Raw genomic sequence first — 19,584 nt, 5'->3', positions numbered from 1 at the left:
AAAAGACTAAATTTTCGCCCCTTTCTCTTGTCTACGACCATACCACAGGGAAAGCACCGGTTCTCGTCGGATCACCAAAGTTAAGCCCTCTCAGGGGGGGTTAGTGTTGGATTGATGACCGCCTGGGAATACCCCGTGTTGTAGACTTTTCATTTTCTCGGCCGTTTTATTTTGCATATGTTCATTTTTTCTTTCTTTTACTACCAACTTTGGCTATTCCAGTGACTGGAAAGCACAAATAACTTTTTACACAAATAAGGAGACTTAAAAGATAGCTAGAAAACATGAAAAGTACCCTTAAAATGATTGCGGGATAAATTACAATCTAAGTCTCACGCTCTAACGTTCGCGTGCGAAACGGTTATTTATGAGATCGAATTCGCATGTGTGACATCAAATAATTGGAAGCAAAATGATATTCTGCCTTGCAGAACAGTTTTCAAGGAGCTAAAAGTGCGGAAAACTACACCAATTCCCAAAGAAATGTGCCCGATCAACAATGGCAAAGCAAACAACACACGCGAGCTGTTGCATATTAATGGTCGACACAAATTCGAGCCGTCAAAACAATTCTATTCATGACTTGACTTGGAGGATGTCGGAGGCTCAGACCGTTGTGTAGTTTAGTCAACGAACCACCAACACAACAATTGTAAGGTAGAAATCAACTCACGGTTTGGCCAGCACTTCTCCTGTTACTTTCCTTGTCCTTTGCTCTTTCCATACTGTAAGTCATCAAATGTTACTTCGAGGACAAACTTGGCGGGGATCGAGTCAATGATTGACCGCCTGCTGAAACAAACGCAAATCGGAAAAGCCACCTTCTTCAGTTCAGTGCAACATGGATGCATGACAACACGAGTTCCAGCTCACTCGCCTTTTCAGTTGCAGCTGGAAATCCTTGGCTTGCTTGACACGTTCCTTCGTTGTTCACTGTGCCCAGTCGTCCAGCCCGGCCCGGCCAACTGACAAACAAAGCAAAGCGTCAATCATTAACCATCCACCATTCACAGGGCCAACACTTGCACTTTTTCGGGGGCGAGCGCGAACGCAGGCCCCCACTACCAGAAATTATTCGCTCGAATTACCCACATTTGGGGTAATCGCAAGGGTCAACCCGATCGAAGTGCAATGAAAGGGCCTCGCCTTGGGAGGACTGCCTCCTTGATCACAGTACCTCCCACGTCAGGTAAGTATGAAAATTCTTGACGCGGGGGCCGTGAAAGGCAAACCTCCTTACCTCTATATCCTTGTGGTAGTGCTTTGTGGGCGTGCTAGAACCTCCAGCCTCACTTCTAGGCGGCTCTGCACTAGCTTCCCTCCTCAGTCTGTGCCTGCCGAGAGAGAAAAACGCCAGACAGTAGTGTCAGGAGGAGGCTTTCTTTGATTTCTTTCTTTGATTGAATGAAGGTTTCTTCCCCGAGGGGAAGTGGGCCACACTTGGAGGTAGTGCTATACCGAGGCAACCCGTGGCTGGGACAAGGCAAGCCTCTTTTCCACAGCCCAGTTCCAAAAATCAGGTGTCCCTATCCGGATTCCGGTTATGGGCATAAACACAGAGAACACGAAAAATCACATCACAATCGTGAAATTCAGCCAAAACAAAACGACTATCTGAGTCAGTACAAGAATTAAGCAATGAATATCTAGGCCGGAAGAGAATAACAGAACCACAGGAGTGCGAGGAGCCGGGGGAAACAACAGAAAGGAAGCCATAAGAAGAAAACCAGGAATTGCTCTCGGGAATTTAAGTGACGTGGGTTTCCTGCAGGCAAGCGAAGTCCAAAGACAAATGGCTAAGCCAATGAAGCAGACCCACCCTCTTACTCGTGTACCGCAACCCATTGGTAGTAAGAGTTAAGAAAGATGCCATGACAAGTCGGTAAATGAAGCAAAAACATCAACTACGAACAATAAACAGAGTGTGAAGAAGGGAGACCAGCCCTAAGTGGGACGATCTCGCAAAACCATCGGCAGACAACGGTGCCGCCCACCACCATGGGGGGAGGCAGAAACAGTCCTGTACTTGTTTTTGGACGAGGGCTCTCTGGACCTGCTGCGTTTAAGCGAAGTCAAAGATGAATCCATTGAGTCGACATCAGCCTTAGAATGCAAATCCGAAGATTCTAGGACTTCAACGACATCGGAGACTACGATGTTGCCAATAACACTATCATTTTGTTTAACATTTTGGACACTGCTAAGAATACTTTAGCTTTGAGAGAACTCAGAGATAGCTTGAGAGGAGGAGAGGGAGGGTACATCCTCAGTAAATTCTTCAATGTCAGAGCCATCTGACGCATCCACAAAAACTTCCTCCAGATCAGTTTATTGAGAGGGAGGAACAGCCTCTTCCTGAGGAGCCAGCAAATGGCTAGAGCAAGGCTGAGTAACAGGACCCGGCTGATGAGAACCAACGAAAGTGAATAGACCCCTCGGAAGGGGTGACCCAAGGAGAAACTAAACAACTGGAAGAGCCAGGAACTTCGTGAGAACCCGATTGGGTGTCACCGTTGGTGGGAGCACCAGAAGAAAATTAGGCACCTGAAGAGCCGTCACGATTAGCGGGAGTACTAGGAGAGTTTTGATCAGCCAAGCGACTCCCGTCATTAGCGGAAACACCAGAAGAATTTAGGTCACCCACAGGGGGACCACCTGAGCCTCACCATTAGCAGTGTTACCAGAAGAATTTAGACCATCCACAGGGGGGGCCACCTGAGCTCCACCAGTAGCGGGAGCGCCAGATGAATCACCCCCAGAAACGTCAGGAGCAACGTTGAGGCCCAAGGATTAGGGCAATTTCTAGCGAAATGACCCTCCTGTTTGCAAAGGCAGCATTTATTCTTATATGGGCAGTTTAACGACTTATGCCCAATTGTTGCACAGATGTTACACATGATGGGTTTGCCATGGTACCAAACCCGGCAAGTAGAGCCATTAATAACAGCCACTTGAGGAGTTTGAGACAAAACAATGTCAATCAGCCTCATGCCAGTGGCAATGTCACCATTTCGTAAATACTTTTGATGACGACCCCCCTTAACAATACCATAGTCAGCAAAGAAAGCGGAGATGTCCTCAGCAGGATCCTCATAAGGTTAATCAAAAAGATGGACGATAGTGGTGGGAGGACTGCCGTCCATCCTACACCACAGGCCGAAAAGCCTCACACCCTTTTCGTGCAGAGCAGCGAGGGCCTGCTCCTCCTCTTTGAAAGTGAGATGGATGACGTCAAAGTACTGTTGGACTGCCACAACATTTTGAGGGATGGCAATCAAAAGTTCATCCTGGGATTTGCCCGAGAGCTTTTTGCCGCAATGAATGTTGACGGTTTTGCGGTGCTCACGCATGGTGAACTAACAACAGCAAATTTTAATGAAAAGAAATGAATTTAGGCAACAGGACTATTGCCTGGCTACAATAAAATTAGGTGCACATGGGAAAAAGAATGAATGAAAGAACTACGGGAATTTACCCGGCTACAAAAATATTACTAAGTAATAAAACTACAAAAGGTTAAGATATAAATTTGGACAACAGGACTTTAGCCTGGCTACAATAGAATTAAGCTCAGTGAATAGCAATAAATAAGGGACAATTAATATTTAAATACGTTAATGGGATTTTACCCGACTACAAATATATAACTAGATAATTAGACTACAAAAAGTTGGGAAACAAATTTCGACAACAGGACTTTAGCCTGGCTACAATAGAATTAAGCGCAATGGATGGCAATAAATAAGGTAGAATGAATTATTATTTAAATACGTTAGCGCGATTTACCCGACTACAATAAATACTATTAAAAGAAAAAAGAATTTGGATGACAGGACTATTACCTGGCTACAGTAAAATTACGAGCACACAGCAAAGAAGATGAAAATGAATCAACCGCGGAAATTTACCCGGCTACAAAAATAATACCAGGTAATAGGACTACAAGAATGAAGATACAAATTGGACGACAGGACTTTAGCCTGGCTACAAAAGAATTAAGCGCTGCAAACAACAATAAATATGGGAGAATTTGGAAGAGTGAAAGCTTAAAGACAAGCAACACTCAAGCAAAATTAAAGCACACAATAAATATCAATTAAGGTATAAGATAAATTTGGACAACAGGACAAGCCTGGCTACAATAAAATTAAAGCAAGAGACACAAGGCACAGAAAAGTGCGAAGTGCACAAAAGTGAATTCAAAAGGATCCACTCAAAAAGAGCCACACACAAAATTAGAAAAAAGAGAAGTTAAGCTGGATGGGTGACCAAGGTTAACGAAAAAGGCCTGCCCAGCCAGATGGGTGGCTGAGCTGAACAAAAGGAAAACACACACAACAGCCAGAAAACTGGCACAATTGAGTGCAAAAGAAAAAGCTCTCGACTGAAAACGGAGTTGAGCAAAGAAGAAAAAACGGAGGAAAGAAGCAAAGACGCCGCTTACCCTAGGTTCGGTCAGAAGACCAGCATAAAGTCCCGAGGAGGGTCACGGCAAAGATGCGAGAGTTAAAAACTTACCAATCCTCCTGTCTTGTAGGTCTATCAGTACTTGATTCTGCTTGTGATGGCAGCGGATCAAACAGCAAATCCAACTAGACTTGCCTTGCTAAGCTCAAAAGCCCGCGTCACGTAAGTTTTTTATTTTTAAGGTAGACGGCCGGGCTCTCTTGAGGGAAGTGCAATGCCCGCCGACTGACAGTCTCATCCATGGCGTGGATAGAGTGCAAGTCCAACACTAGTGGGTCCACCTAAGGCAGGGAACACCTACAAATGTAGCCAGTTCGCCAACTTCGCCAGGGAATCGAACCCTGCCTACCTTTTCCAAAAATTCCCAAACCCAAAACCCCACACACATAACAAATACAACAGGACAGACAATACAAACGAGACGATTACAAGGTAATGGAACAGAACAAAACAGGACACAAGCCTCAGTACAGTACACCAGCAAAGGAGACCCAGTACAAGAGGACATAAAACAAAAATTAATACAGGCTAAAACTTAAATATTTAGGGATAATTGGCCAGCAGAAACAGAAGGGACAACACCACGAGCACCCCACTGATGATGGAAATAACGTTGACGACGAGAAGACTTGAAGCGCCGAAAAAACAGAGGTAGGTTGAACTTGACCCGAGTCTTGACCATAACAATGAGAGAAGCAGCGGCGGGACGAACATCACAAAAACAAAAATCATTGTGGGAATGCCAGATAGCAAATTTGCAAACGTTGAGAAGATAAACAAAAATATGAGGAGTAACACGCAGCTCGTCAGAACTAAAGCCAAAAAGAGCATGACGACATAGGATAACCGGAGACAGGTAAGAGAAATTAAACATAAGGGACTGGAGCCAGGACAATACACTCTGTGCGAGGGGACAGGAAAAGAAAAGATGCTAAGGAGACTCAACAGGTGAACCACAAAAGCAAGACAACGGAACAGACAAACCAAAAGAGGCAAGGCGCTGGGCAGTGTAAAGAACTCCTTAAGCGATCTTCCAGTTAAGATCAATGACCTGACGCTCCATGTCGAAAAAGGAAAGGGACCGCCACATGGAGGACCAATGGAGCTCGCCATAAGTGGGAGCAAACTTCTCAACGCAATGCGGAGGGGACATATTCTCCGAGAGCAGATACAAATAACAACTTTTGGTGGACATGTTGGAGATGGACGAACAAACATGACACGAGGATGAACCATAAACCAGCAAGTTACGGGAGGACGAAAAGGAACCATCAAGGTTACGCCAGTCCAACAAAAGAGATTGGTAGAATGGAGGCAAGACCCTTGAACTAAAAGCAAAAGGACGGGAGAAAACCTCAAAAGGAGAAGCATCAAAATGAAGACTAAACCAAAAAGTCAGAAAAGAGATCCAGCCAGCAGAAGAGGAAAACCTTTTGACCCACTGACCAAGAAGGGACGAAACTTTAAATTTAACATTAACAACAGAAAAACCACCAAAAAGGGGAGAAAGCGAAACAGAGGAGCGAGAAACAAGCCCACATTTATCACTCCAGAAGAAGGAGAAAGCCAAAAAGGAGAGTTCCTTAAGAACCCAAGCTGGCATATGGATAAGGGAGGCAACATACCAAACACGGGAAAGGGCCACAGCATTAATCACGAGGGCCTTGCCACGAAACGAAAGGACACGGGAACGCCAAGACTTAAGGACGCAAAGTCGACAACATCCCAGAGCAATGCGACATTCTCCCCAATAAAGCGGCCAGGTACACCGCAAGTCTGATCCTTATCCACTACTAGGTGAATGACTTTAACAAGACGACCGGCGATAGCTCTAGAAGCAATTTTGTAATCTACATTAAGGAGTGTAATTGGATGCCAATTTCGAGGATCGAGACGATCACCTTTCTTGAAGGACAGGGAGATAACACCCCTACGCTAAGAGAGTGACAGAGCCAGAGTCAAAACACAAATTGAGGACAGCAACAAGATCGGCCCCCAAAACATCCCAGAACTTTAAGTAAAACTCCATGGGGAGACCATCCGATCTGGGGGCCTTGGATCTGGCAATTCCCTGGAGGGCAGCAAAACATTCCTCGACAGAGATGACCCTCACAGAGGGCAGCCTGATCACGATCAAGAGCGGATGTAACGTTGTCAAGAAGAGATGAATGGACAGCCGAGTCAGTGGGCTCAGCCGAAAGCAGAGAGGAATAGAAATTGGACAAACAACAACACAGGTCAATAGGAGAAGAGACAATAAAGCCATCATCCTCCCTCAGCGCAGAAATCCAGCAGTCAGCTGAACACTTCTTCTCCAAACGACAAAAGTAAGCCGAGGAAGTCTCCCCCTCTTCAACCCACTTGATCCGGGAGCGAACCTGTGCACCCTTGGCAGCCAGAGAATCTAAATTGCCTAGTTCAGAAAGAGCAGAATGGTATGGGCCCTAACATGAGACTGACCCAGTGTCAACCTTAGCCTTAAGATGATTAATAAGACGAACAAGAAGGTCTCTGTTTCGAGACCGGGCAGAAGATTTAGAACAACAATAACGAGTAGTAAGACCCTTGATAAGTCCCTTCCCATCCTCCCACCATTTTACCAAAGAGGCAAAACAATGAATGGAGGACCTCCAATTAAGCCAAGTGTCTGAGATTAATTTGACATAGTCATCATCTGCAAGAATGGAGGTATTCAGTTTCCACATACCAGGGCCAGGAGAAACAGCATCAGGTACCAAGATAGACGACAACACAGCACAGTGGTCTGAGAAGGGACACAGCAAAATATCGCAGGACTCGACAGAAGGCACCCAAACATAAGGGATACCGAGTAGATCGATCCTGGAGGCTAAACTACCATTCCATCTCATCCACGTGAAACAAGAAGAGGTGGGATGGAGATACCTCCAAATGTCCACAGCACAGCAAGCGTCAAAAAGACCACAGAGAGAGACAGAGCTCTCACGAGAAGAGTCACTAGGATCAGAACCACGACGATCAAGGGCACGATTGAAAACAGTATTGAAATCCCTAGTAAGGACAGTAGGAACAGAAGGGTCAATACGGGAGTAAAGATCATCCAAAAAGAGGTCACGATCAGGGTTGCGGTTAGGACAATAGATGGAACAGACACAGAAAGTCTTGTCCCGGAAGGAGAACTCACATTGAAGGAAACGACCAGCAGAATCAGACCATGAATTGAGAAGGGACAACAAAGGATGAAAGAGAACAATGCAACCACACAAGTGAGAAGAGCCAGGGGAAAGAGCAGAAAGGAAACCAGAAGAGCGGAACCAAAGAGAACACTCAGCAACTGATAGACAATGGGTCTCCTGGAGGCAGACAACATCCACACTCACAGGAATGGACTGTAGCCAATGGACAAGACCATGTCTTTTAGACTGGTCACGCAAACCATTACAATTAAGGGATAAAATGGACAAAGCCATTATAACAATTTGGAAAAAAGCCATCATGAATTTAATGTTTTGGACGAGCAAGCAAATGAGAAACAGAAACAACACCAGCAGGCAGGTGACCCATGGACTTTTTAGCACTCTTCTTATTGGCACCAATTTTGGACTTGGAGGCAAGGGCCAAAAAAGAGTTGGAAATGGAGCCAGGCTTTAATTTGGAGGCAGAAGGCAGGTCAGCCGAATCAGAAGAGAACTCCCCGATGGGCTCCTCAGAGGAGGAAGCATCAGACAGGAGCCTCTTACAAGGGTCGGTGACAACAGCCATTTGAGAATTGACAGGACCAGGAAAGGGGGTGGCTGAAACAGCCGAACCATAATAGTTAACATTATTATCATTATCACTTACATTATCGCTACCAATATTCGTAACACTACATTCAGTATTTCCTATGGTAGTAACTACACTATTAGTATTTGAATTAACATTATTACCATTGGTAATACCATTACTTAAGAAATTGAAACCAATTTGGTTGGAATTTTTACTAGATTGGCCATCGACACAATTTTGCAGAATACTCTGGCTGCCCTGGGATGCAAGTTCATGCAGTTGATTGAAACTCTCATCCATCACGATCTCGGGAATGGAACCACTATCAACAACAGGGGCAGAACCCGGCCACAGGGACAACAGAGCCCTCCTCGATGACCACTACAACAGGGTTAGGGGCCGGAGGGTCCACGACGGAAGGGTCCACTGCAGGAGGATCAGGCACGACATCAGCCGGGGCCGAATCGTCACGCAAGTCACTAGACAATCCTACATCAGGCTCAGCAGGGGGAGCACTTTTACCCCACGCGTTGGGACAGTTGCGGGCAAAATGCCCCTTGTCACCACACCGAAGACATTTACCCTTGTGGGGCAAGAGGCCACCTTGTGATCACCATTGCAGATGTCACACTTTAAAGGCTGACCTTTGTACCAAACCTTGCAACGGTAACCATTGATGATCACAAACCGAGGAATATGATTACGTCTAATCATACGAACAATACAAGTGCCAGTACAGACCTCAGGGAGGTTGGTCCAATGTTGGAAATCGACAGAGTCAACCTCACCGTAATGACCAAACAAATCAGTAATCGGTTGATCGGAACTTTCGAAAGGAAAGAGATAAACAAAAACATTCGAATAACGTGGCGGAGGCAGTAACGGAACAACCACCGGACAAGAAACACCATTTAATTCGATACGTGCAAGCTCTTCGACGGCCGAACAAGCCTCAGGCTCGACGAAAGTTACACGCGCAATGCGGCCCGGGCACTGCTGAATAGACCTAACTGTGTATTTCCCGGCAAAATATTCAGAAATATATTTTGCAACGTCAACACTCAAAGTACCAGCAGGGAGCGGGACAGATATATCCACCGTGTGCTTAAGAAAAGACGGCGCTGGCATGATGGATACAAGGAAAAAAGCCAAGCAAAGGAAAAAAGGCTAAGCCCAGATGGCCAAAGACCCCAATGGATGGGTGACCCGGCTTAACCAAACATTGGATGGGTAACCAAGAAATTGACAAGAAAGCTCGAAGGAAATATGGCACCCAAGAAAGCTAGGAAAACCACAAAAACCAGCCAAAAGCTGGCGAACTTACCAAAAATCAAAGAGGGACAGCAAAAACCGCACCAAAATGGTAGGGCCTTCGGCAATACAGTCCCGCATCAGGTAAGTAAGAAAATTCGTGACGCGGGGGCCGGGGGGCGTGCTAGAACCTCCAGCCTCACTTCTAGGCGGCTCTAGAGTAGCTTCCCTCCTCAGTCTGTGCCTGCCGACAGAGAAAAACGCTAGACATTAGTGTCAGGAGGAGGCTTTCTTTGATTCAATGAAGGTTTCTTCCCCAAGGGGAAGTGGGCCGCACTTGGAGGTAGTGCTATACCGAGGCGACCCGTGGCTGGGACAAGGCAAGCCTCTTTTCCACAGCCCAGTTCCAAAAATCAGTTTAATATATGAGCTGCTCAATGAGCAGCATATCAGATATTAAGCTGATAAGAACAGATACTTTCATTTTTTTTTGTAAATCACAGTTTTATTTATACAAAAATAATATTTCTAATTTACAATGATTGAGAATTACGGTAAGTACAGTGATTGGAATCATCTGGGAATCATATGAAATTACTGGTTTTATGAAGTCTATTATGATGATAATAATAATAATAGGGCCTGGGACCTTTCTCGGCCCAGACCCCATACATTAATATAAATAAAGTAGACCGCTGTGCAGTACACCAATACAGGAGACCCAGCACAGTGGAAATTCAGAAAATAATTCAATTTGTGTACTAAAATAAAATATGTAGAGAGCTAGCGGTTGTAGTAAACGAAGAATAGAATCATCCGTGCAGTACACCATTAAGGAGACCCAGCACAGGAAGGAGAGTAATAGTTAGGTATGTATAGTTAAGTAAGGTAAGAGATCCGGAGTCCCCATCCCCAAGGCTAGAAAACACAGGCCTCGCGGAGGGCCCCTGAGGCACCTCCAATAGAATACCTCAAATAAGAGGTCCTCTAAGGCGACCGCCAAGCAGGATCCCAAGTGCAAAGCCCGTGATCCACCTCGGGCACAGAGTCTGCGCACAGAAATCTCACTCAAAAAATATGACTAATAATAAATTGAAATATGAATAATTAACTGCTGGTTGGTGTAAGAACAAAGGGCATCGTGATGGGCCCAGGATTTGATGAAATCGGGGCAAGGGGAAAAATTGAAAGCCGCCCGTATCCTGTGGCGAATGCGGGCCTTGATTTTGGAAATTATTGTTTGAAAAGTAGGTCGCTTGGATTCAAAAGTTCCGAGGTTCTGAGCGGCCCACAGTTCATTTAAAGTAAGTTTAATGAGAAAGGAGCAGAGCTCATTTGAAAAGTGAAATTACTTGCCCCGGGGTAAGTCGTGGCGAAGCAAAATGAGGGGATTAGTTAGTAACAAAAGAGTGGTATATAATTTGTTAATTAGCGTCGACACCCAGCTCCACACAGGAGACACTAGCTGGCACACACAGAAAGCATGGGAGATAGTTTCCTTTTCCCCATAACCTGCACACAAGTCGCCCATGCCAAGCCTACGCCAGGACTTGAGGTAAGCCCGAGTTTTGACCACGCCGTGAGCAATTCTGCCAGGCTATGTCACTTTTCCAGTTCGTACTGAGACCACCATACATGTGTTCCCAAATTTTAGGCCAATTGAAAGAGCAATCGAACCTCCGTTCCCACTGGAGAGCGCTAAGGAACTGCTGGGGAGGGGCGGGAGAGCTTTGAATAAAAGGTCTTTACACTGTGGTCAGAGCAGATCGAGATCTACTCCTATACGGTCAACAGCGGTAAGAACATGCTGTTAAATGTGGTCTTTGACTTCCGCGAGGTGCTTTGGGACATCATTTGAGCGGAGAAACGCCCAATTTTTCATTCTACGGCTCAGTGGAAAGCCGATCCAGTATCACGCGAAAAAGACCCATTTTTTCTCACAGGTAAAATCGCCCAAGAGGGGAACCCAGCAGAGTTTGAGGGCACGCAATTTCCCAAGCGCATTCACAACGGATAAACCCCCGTATTGCCAAGGGAGGTGGCAAATGTCCCGTTTAAACAATTCGGTTTTCCCGCTCCACAAGAAATTCCAAATTGCTGTGGAAACCCTTGTGTGTACCCAATCAGGCATATTGACCACAGTAGCCGTGTACCAGAGGCCAGAGGCTCCGAATGTGTTAATAATCATGGACTTGCCTTTTAAGGACAAAGTCCTGGAGCGCCAGTGGTTAAGACGCGTTTCAAGGTTAGCGACCCGATCGGCCCAGTTAGCTTGGTCAAGGTTAACGTTACCAAGATAAACGCCAAGGATTTTAAGCTTATCGGCGACCCAGGTGATGTTGACAGGTCCTGAGGATCACCCGGCTTGAGGGCCGATCCATAAGCCCTCTGTTTTCTTGGGGTTAAGCTGTGAGCCTGAACCTCGCTCGAAAATATTAATAATATTAAAGGCTTGCGTGATGGAGTAATCATTAGCTAAAATTAAAGTGGTGTCATCGGGATATTGAGACACCTTGCTTTGTTTATTTTTCCCTGTATGCTCGTGTCACGTCGGATAGCTTGACCTAAGGTTTCGACAACCAGGCAATATAACAGGGGAGAGTGGGCAGCCTTGCCTAACCCCTCGCTGGAGGGGAAAAGCTGAGGACAGCCAGCCGTTGTTAATAACCACAGAGGAAATATCCGTATAAATCACCCTGACCCAGTGGCAGAAATGAGAGCCGAAATTGAATCTCTCCAGAACGTGCTGGAGAAAAGCGTGGTTGACACGGTCAAAAGCCTTTTCTACGGTGGCCTGTATATGCAATGCACAAATAAAAATTTCAGTGCATAAATATCGATCTTAATATATTAATAATATACTTTTCAACGAACAAATGTATTTTTCAATGCACAAATGTTTTTCAGTGCACAAAATTATTTTCCAGTGCACAAATGTATTTTTCAGCGTACAAATATGTTTCAGTGCACAAATACATTTTCCAGTGCACAAATGCATTTTTCAGTGCACAAATATGTTTCAGTGCACAAATAAGTTTCCCAGTGCAGAAATGTTTTTCAGCGCACAAAATTATTCCTGGCACCCAATGGGCTAAAAATGGCTGACAGACCCTGGGGCTAGACTGTCTTTGAGGCCTGTGTAACGCTTGCCACGCTCAATTCGTTGCAACTACTAAAAGCCATCTTTGATCGATTGAGTGTAGTGGAGATTTAAGAAACAACCATAGAATAGAAGTGCCAAAGATATGGATGAATTGCTAAGGTACTATTTTCAAAAGGGGTTTTCGTACAAAAATATATTGTTTTTATCAAAGTATCACGACACTGAAATGTCTATGCAAAGTCCTCAGCAACGATTGCATGGCATGGGATTAAAACAAAGAAATATTTCCTACAACATCCAGGAAATACGGCAAGAAATAGTTAAGAATTTGAACGGGCCGGGATGTTCAGGAGGATATCGTTCGCATTGGCATGCCCTCAGGTTGAAAGGTATTCAAGTACCACGACGAGTGGTGAAGGAGCTTTGTTGCGAACTCGACCCTGTTGGCTGTCATGAAAGAAAGGCTCACCGCCTACAGAGGCGCCAGTATATGAATCCCGGACCTAATTTTGCATGGCATACCGATGGGTATGATAAGCTTAAACCGTATGGATTTCCTGTACATGGGTGTGTTGACGGATTCAGTCAAAGAGTGCTTTGGTTAAAGGTTTCACAAACAAATAATGATCCAGCTGTAGTTGCAGGTTTTTACCTTGAAACAGTAGAAAACTAAGGCGGCTGTCCAGTTATCTTGAGAACTGACAATGGCACAGAGAACACACTCATAGAAGTAGTTCAAAGTTACTTCCGTTGGAATGGCCAAGATGAACATGCAGGTAGTAAAGCCCATGTTTATGGATCCTCTCATTCTAACCAACGAATTGAGTGTTTTTGGTCTTCCTTCAGAAAGTCACGCTCAAATTGGTGGATTAATTTCTTTAAAGATCTCATTGATAGGGTAGAACTGAGTACCTCCAATCTACTTCAAATGGAATGCCTTTGGTTTTCATTTGCAGGCTTGATTCAGAAAGAATTAACTGAAGTATGTCAACACTGGAATAGTCATTGCATTAGAAAATCAAGACACGACACTGCTGCTGGTAGACCAGACGAACTCTACTACCTGCCAGAGTGTGTTGATGCAGAAAACCAATTGCAGGCTGTAGGGGGTGAGCAGTTTCAAGATATGCTTCATTACTGTCATGACTACCAAGAGGAATATCTATACCAGGAGTACTTCAAAACCATAGCATCTTTGGGTCAATTTGGGGATCCAAATAATTGGCAAGAGGCATTGGACTTATATAGGCAGCTTTTAGCTGTAGCACTGTAGTGCTGATTGTCCCTTTCCAAGTGGCCAGATCACTTTTGAGTAATTAAAGGTTTTAATGAATAGTTTAATAACACTACTATGGGCAAGTGTTTGTATGGATTTTTATGGAGCCTTTGCACTAGAACATTGATGTGGGGTCTAAGCCATGTCACTTGACAATAAAGAAGGGCTGGGGGAATCACCAATCTCCGTTTCCGTTTGTTTGCTTTTCGAGTTTGTTATAATTTTTTTAAGACTGAGCCCAGCAGGTCCGGAGTGGACTGTCCATGGGGCCAGGATTTTTCCTAGACATAGCCGTAGCGAGCCCTGTGGATGGTCATTGATCTTCACCCAAATTTGTTTTTAGTTGTCTTTGTGTAACTGATGACTTCCACTTAGAATGCAATGATGATCAAAGCTTTTGCTTGGTACTTGGAGCAGGCCTATGTTCTCCAAGTAAAGATTCTTTCCTATTATATAGTGCAGAAATATGGGGCAATGTTTTTCAAATACAGACCATATGCAAAAATAGGCAAAGTAAGCAAAATGTAAAAATGAGCCAAGAAGTCAATATATGGGAGGGAGCACAATGTTATGCTTCCCATTTGCAGATCTTTACAAGACAAGTTAGGTGGCACATATCTAAAAACAACATTTATTTGGTCACAATTATTGTATCATGAATTGGCATCTTAAAGTGGGAATTGTTTAAAAAGTATAAAATGAACAGATAATTACTTAATTTAGTTAATTATATATTTTCTGTTACAATGCTATTATTTATGGTGATATACATTTCCAAAAAGACTAAAACACAATTAAAAAAATGATGTTTTGAAACTAGAACAGTAACATGGGAGTTCAAAGTAAAGCAATATAATTTTAATTATGTGTGCCCTGGACAAAAACAGGAGTTATCCAAACGCAATAATAAAATTATTGGGATAAATGATGTTTATCAAAAAATGATATTTTTGAGAAAAGTCCCCCATTCATCAGTGCAGCAACTATAAATCTGTGGATAGGACTTTTTATAGATGTTTCATTTACATATAAATACAGAACATTGGAACATGTTTGTGCACTGGGAACAATCTTTGACTCATCATGCACAAATGATATTGATGGGGCTGGATCAAAGCCAGTAACAGGAATTCGTGCTGCCCCTGTGCAAAACATGAGTAGATGATTGGTTGTGATGGTTGGAATAAACTTAATCTCTTCTTCTGTCAGGTCAGAAATGGTTTCTTGTAACACTTCCAGGATTGTTCCATCTAAAAAACAATACGGAAACAAAAATTTGGTAAGCAAAGAATGGTCGTCATTAGTAGTTTTCACTCAATTATTAAACAATAGTATTAAACTCGGCACGCATTGCCGACAAGTAAAATCAAGGGGACATTTGTCTGTCATTTGGTAAAAAGTACACTGTACTGCATAAACGTTTTTACCACAGTTTTCAAGGTAGATGCACTTGATATATCATTTTACCCTTCCAACATCTTTAATTAATTTAAATTAACCACTAAAATACCTTCATTACAAACCAAAGTACAGTTAGATGTTTCTTGGGGCTGTAACTACATTTTTGTTCATAAGAATAAAGTTTCAGCTGCAGATTTTAGCACATACATGTACACTGTATTTAGTTTCATACATAATATCATGTATTAAAATCAACCACAGCAATTGAAATAGACCTTAAAAAGCTTCCATGAAATTTACCTTCCACACAGTTTACAAAGTCAAGAAGTTTGGTCATCACAATTTCCTGGGAGGTTCTCCTGTTGCTGCCTATTGGGGAAAATTGTGGTTTCAAAACTTTTTGTAGCTCCTTGGCTGTCAGTTTGTCATCTCTGTATTGGAACAGAAAATTTGCCATACCACTGGTTTTATGTATCAGATCCATTATCTGAAAAAAGTGAAGAAACACTGCGACATATATTTGACACATCAGATAGTAGCTGTACCCCTAAATTAGGATCTAAACAATAGTGTTTTCCAAGTGCTCTGATTGGCTACAAAAACAGGGACAGTAATTACCTCCAAGGATTGTTCTAGATTTTTTGTACACATTTTTACCCATTTGTCCGAAATAAAGTACTGTCCTGGTTGTTCAAAGAGTGGATAGCACTATCCAGCGGATAAGCATTAACCAAATCAGTTGTGTGAGGCCCTATGCACCAACTTGGCGCCAGGGGACAAGGGAAGTGAAGTGAAATCAGTTGTGTTATCCCGTCAAAGTAAATGTCAAAATAAACTGGAATATCTACTCTTCTTTTATCAAGTAACAAACTTTCTTCTGGGATAATTTGATGAAGTCCACTCTTAGTTCAATTTGTAGCCTGTTGTCATATATTTCAGTGTGAAAGATAAACTTGTCTGAAGTAAAAAAGCAATGCAAGGCCTATGTGCCAATTACTAGGTAAGTACCTCATAGCTACATTGCAGGCCTAAAATCATTTGATCCATCATTGCTTTACACTGCAATGTGACATAATACTGCACCACTTCTTTCGTGAACACACTGCAGTCTTTCATTGGGATTATTGTTGGTAGTCCATCAATCTCAAATCTCCAATCCTATTCTTGTAGAATTTTGTCAAATTCCTCTTGTTTCTCTGCTTCCAGCAACTACAATGAAAAATTAGACACCGCCACACAGTAAACTCCTGAGACATACAGGGGGAGGGGATTCCTCCAATAATTTCAAGAGGCATCCTCTTGCTATTTGGGGGTGTGATATTGGCTGTTTTATGCTCTGATGACTCCATACAGATCATTCCCATTTTGCCTTGGTTCTAAAGACTCTCTAGATGGCTAGGAGTCAAGGCAATAAGTATACTTGTCAGAAACACAACATTTTACATCACAAATCTTAAATGCAAAAAAACTCTGTAGTCTCCAGGGGGTAAACCTGAAAGCAAATTAATAGCAAGTACATGTATACATGAAAAAAGATTCAGCAGATTACCCGCACTGGCAGATAACCCGCACCAAAAAACAAAAGAAAGTTATGCTAAATAGTTCAAGAACTCACAAATTTGAAGTGATCGAGCGAGACCAAGCCTTTCATGTTCGTGTCCATTTGGAATAAGATAAAAGTGGACAAGGGAATTGAAGTGAAATCAGTTGTGTTATCCCGTCAAAGTAAATGTCAAAATAAACTGGAATATTTACTCTTCTTTTATCAAGTAACAAGGCTAGTGTTCAGTTTGATCAAGTTCAGTTTAAAATCCATTAAAGTCCTCATCTTCCGTGTCACTATTAAACAAGTCAATTAAATGGGCATCCATAACAGGATCCAGAGCGGTCGCGGATTCCATTTCATCATAGTCACTGATGTCCGACTCATTGCTCGCTCTATCCTCGGCACAACCCATAATGCCTGCCTTCCTGAAACCATTTGTGATTGACGTTTTCACTGCCCTCCATGCTCGAATAACCCAATCGCAGACTTCCGCATGTGTTGCCCTCCTTATTTTCCCGGTTTCAGTGCAGGTGTGTAGGCCCTCCAACATCCACTTTTCCCACTCGGCACAGATATGGTTTTTAAATGAGCGATTCACAGAAATGTCCAATGGCTGCAATTTCTTATTAAGGCCGCCAGGAATCACTGCAGTGGTTGTTTTGTGCTCGTCTTTGAAAGTGTTCCGAACATCTTCATCGATGTGCGCGCTGAAACTGTCAAAGATCAGAAGCGATGTTCTGTCGAAGAAAGACACAGGTCTTGGTCGCCAAACTGTCTCGCCCCAAACAGCCATTCCATCGCGATCCATCCATCCTTTGCCATGGCAGTGGACAACCACACCATCTGGGAGCTTTTCTTTTGGCATTGTTTTGCATTTAAAGATGACCATTGGTTTGAGCTTTTTCCCTGACTCCAAGCATGCAAGTACAACAGTGAAGCCAGTTTTCTCGTGACCAGTGGTTGAAACAGGAACGCTTTCAGCGCCGGTTGAATCAACAGTTCTGGAATGAGGAGCATCAAATGACATTGGAACTTCATCCATGTTGAAAACACAATCTGCTTGGATGCCAAGCTCCTCTTTTCTTCGCAAAACAAACTCGCGAAAGTTCACAACTTTCCCTCCCCAGTCATCTGGCAGCTTCTGGCCAACAGTGGTTCTTGCACGCACGGATAGGCGATTTTGGCGCATGAATCTGCTACGCCAACTCAGACCACCAACAAATTCAGCGACATTCATCTGTTTTGCCAACTCCTTCGCTTTGAAACGGATCATAACGGTGGTGACTGCACAGCTCTTTTCTCTTTGGCTGATGACCCACTCTTTCAAAGTTCTCTCCAATGCAGGAAACTTCGCTTTACCAGTACGGCAGGTGCGTTGACGCTTTGGCATTTTCGTCATTACAGCCTTCTTCTTTCGCCAGTAACGGATCATGGATTCATCGATCTCAAACTCTCGTGCTGTTGCTCTGTTACCAATTTCATCTGCCCGAGCGATAACTCTCAGCTTGTACTCAAATGTGAAACTTTGTCGTGGGCGTTTCAAACCAGGCATTTTTAAATTGAACTCGTATTAAACTCTTAACTGACTTGTGGATGCACTTATCGTAAATGATTGATGTTTGTAAAACTTATTGAGTCAGTTAGCCTTTTATAACGATTTTGCATCGAAGAAAACTTTATTCATTGTTTTTGTTAACAAAGCAATTTCCAGTGTGCAATTAGTAAATTTTCACACCCATTGTTTTCGATATTCATTGAGAGTTGAACTGACTTGTAAAATTCGGCCCGCAATTTTCTCAAAAAAACAATATTTCGGGATCTACTTGGTCTTAGAAATCGCTTGAAACGGGAAAATACTTTTTAAATCAAGGCAGTACTAAATGTAAATTTTCCACTGATGCGTCGAGTATTTTTGTATTATTTCTTCACTTGTCAGTGTTTTGTTTACACTCGTGCCGACAATTATATTTTTTATCACGTTCCACTAATTATGCGGCGCCATGAATTCAACAGATCACCAAGATATTTGTGGTATCTCAGGTTCTACTGGGTCTAAGAAATTGCTTGAAACGGGAAAATACTCTATAACTCAAGGCAGCGCTAGCTAGGAATATTTTGCTGATGCGTTGAGTATTCTTGCATTTTTTTTATCACAGTCAATGCTATTTTTTCACCGCATGCGTGCTGACAAATGTCGGCATCATGTTTCAGTTAGGCTTCGTGCTTTCCACAATAAAAGACACGTCAAAAGGTTTAGGTGAGAATTTTTCTAAGCAAAACAAAACTAGCTGTGAAATTGACAAGGTAAGAAAACTATCAAAGCACAAACATGTAGCGAAAAATTTGTTTGTATGGAATTTTTTTGTATGATTTCATCGAACTTGCATCAGCTATAATCAAGCAACATTTAAAAGAATTTTATAGCAAATAAAGCACGATACAAGAGTTGATAGGAGGCATTACACAGGTTTGTGGCAAGCGTATATTTAATGACTCTTATCTTTGTTTTATCCTCTGTCAGTACTATAATAATTACTGTTAAATACTTACGGGAAGATTAAAAAATTATCAGATAACCCGCACCACCCTATTACCCGCAGCAACGGTAGTTTACTGAAAAATTAACGCATTACCCGTGGGTAATCTGCCAGAAATTACAGTACATGTAGCAGTAACAAAAACAAGTTTTAAAAAACTTACAAAAAATCACTGGCCACAAAAGAATTCAGCACATCATTGAGAGCCCTTGGAGGGATGTCTGTACCAACAGACTTAGATGCACTATGACCAGCA

General features: G+C 43.1%; 1 non-coding gene and 5 pseudogenes across 1 annotated transcript; 2 read left to right on the top strand and 4 right to left on the bottom strand.

Annotated features, from left to right (window-relative positions):
• Positions 1 to 29: 29 nt before the first annotated feature.
• LOC145465207 (5S ribosomal RNA) lies at positions 30 to 147 on the top strand (annotated as a pseudogene).
• An 886-nt stretch (positions 148 to 1,033) lies between these two features.
• On the bottom strand, positions 1,034 to 1,197 carry LOC145465753 (U1 spliceosomal RNA). Its single transcript, XR_014041692.1, has one exon. It is a non-coding gene; the product is annotated as a U1 spliceosomal RNA (small nuclear RNA).
• A 227-nt stretch (positions 1,198 to 1,424) lies between these two features.
• LOC145466425 (U2 spliceosomal RNA) lies at positions 1,425 to 1,545 on the bottom strand (annotated as a pseudogene).
• A 2,331-nt stretch (positions 1,546 to 3,876) lies between these two features.
• On the bottom strand, positions 3,877 to 6,070 carry LOC145486837 (uncharacterized; annotated as a pseudogene).
• A 3,716-nt stretch (positions 6,071 to 9,786) lies between these two features.
• On the bottom strand, positions 9,787 to 9,991 carry LOC145466285 (U2 spliceosomal RNA; annotated as a pseudogene).
• Positions 9,992 to 12,525: 2,534 nt separating this feature from the next.
• On the top strand, positions 12,526 to 14,467 carry LOC145482753 (uncharacterized; annotated as a pseudogene).
• The last annotated feature ends 5,117 nt before the right edge of the window (positions 14,468 to 19,584 follow it).

Source organism: Orbicella franksi, chromosome 1 (genome assembly GCF_964199315.1).
Source record: "Orbicella franksi chromosome 1, jaOrbFran1.1, whole genome shotgun sequence".
Lineage (NCBI taxonomy): Eukaryota > Metazoa > Cnidaria > Anthozoa > Scleractinia > Merulinidae > Orbicella > Orbicella franksi.
The sequence above is the reverse complement of the archived record's forward strand: the minus strand, read 5'-3'. Positions and strand labels throughout refer to the sequence as shown.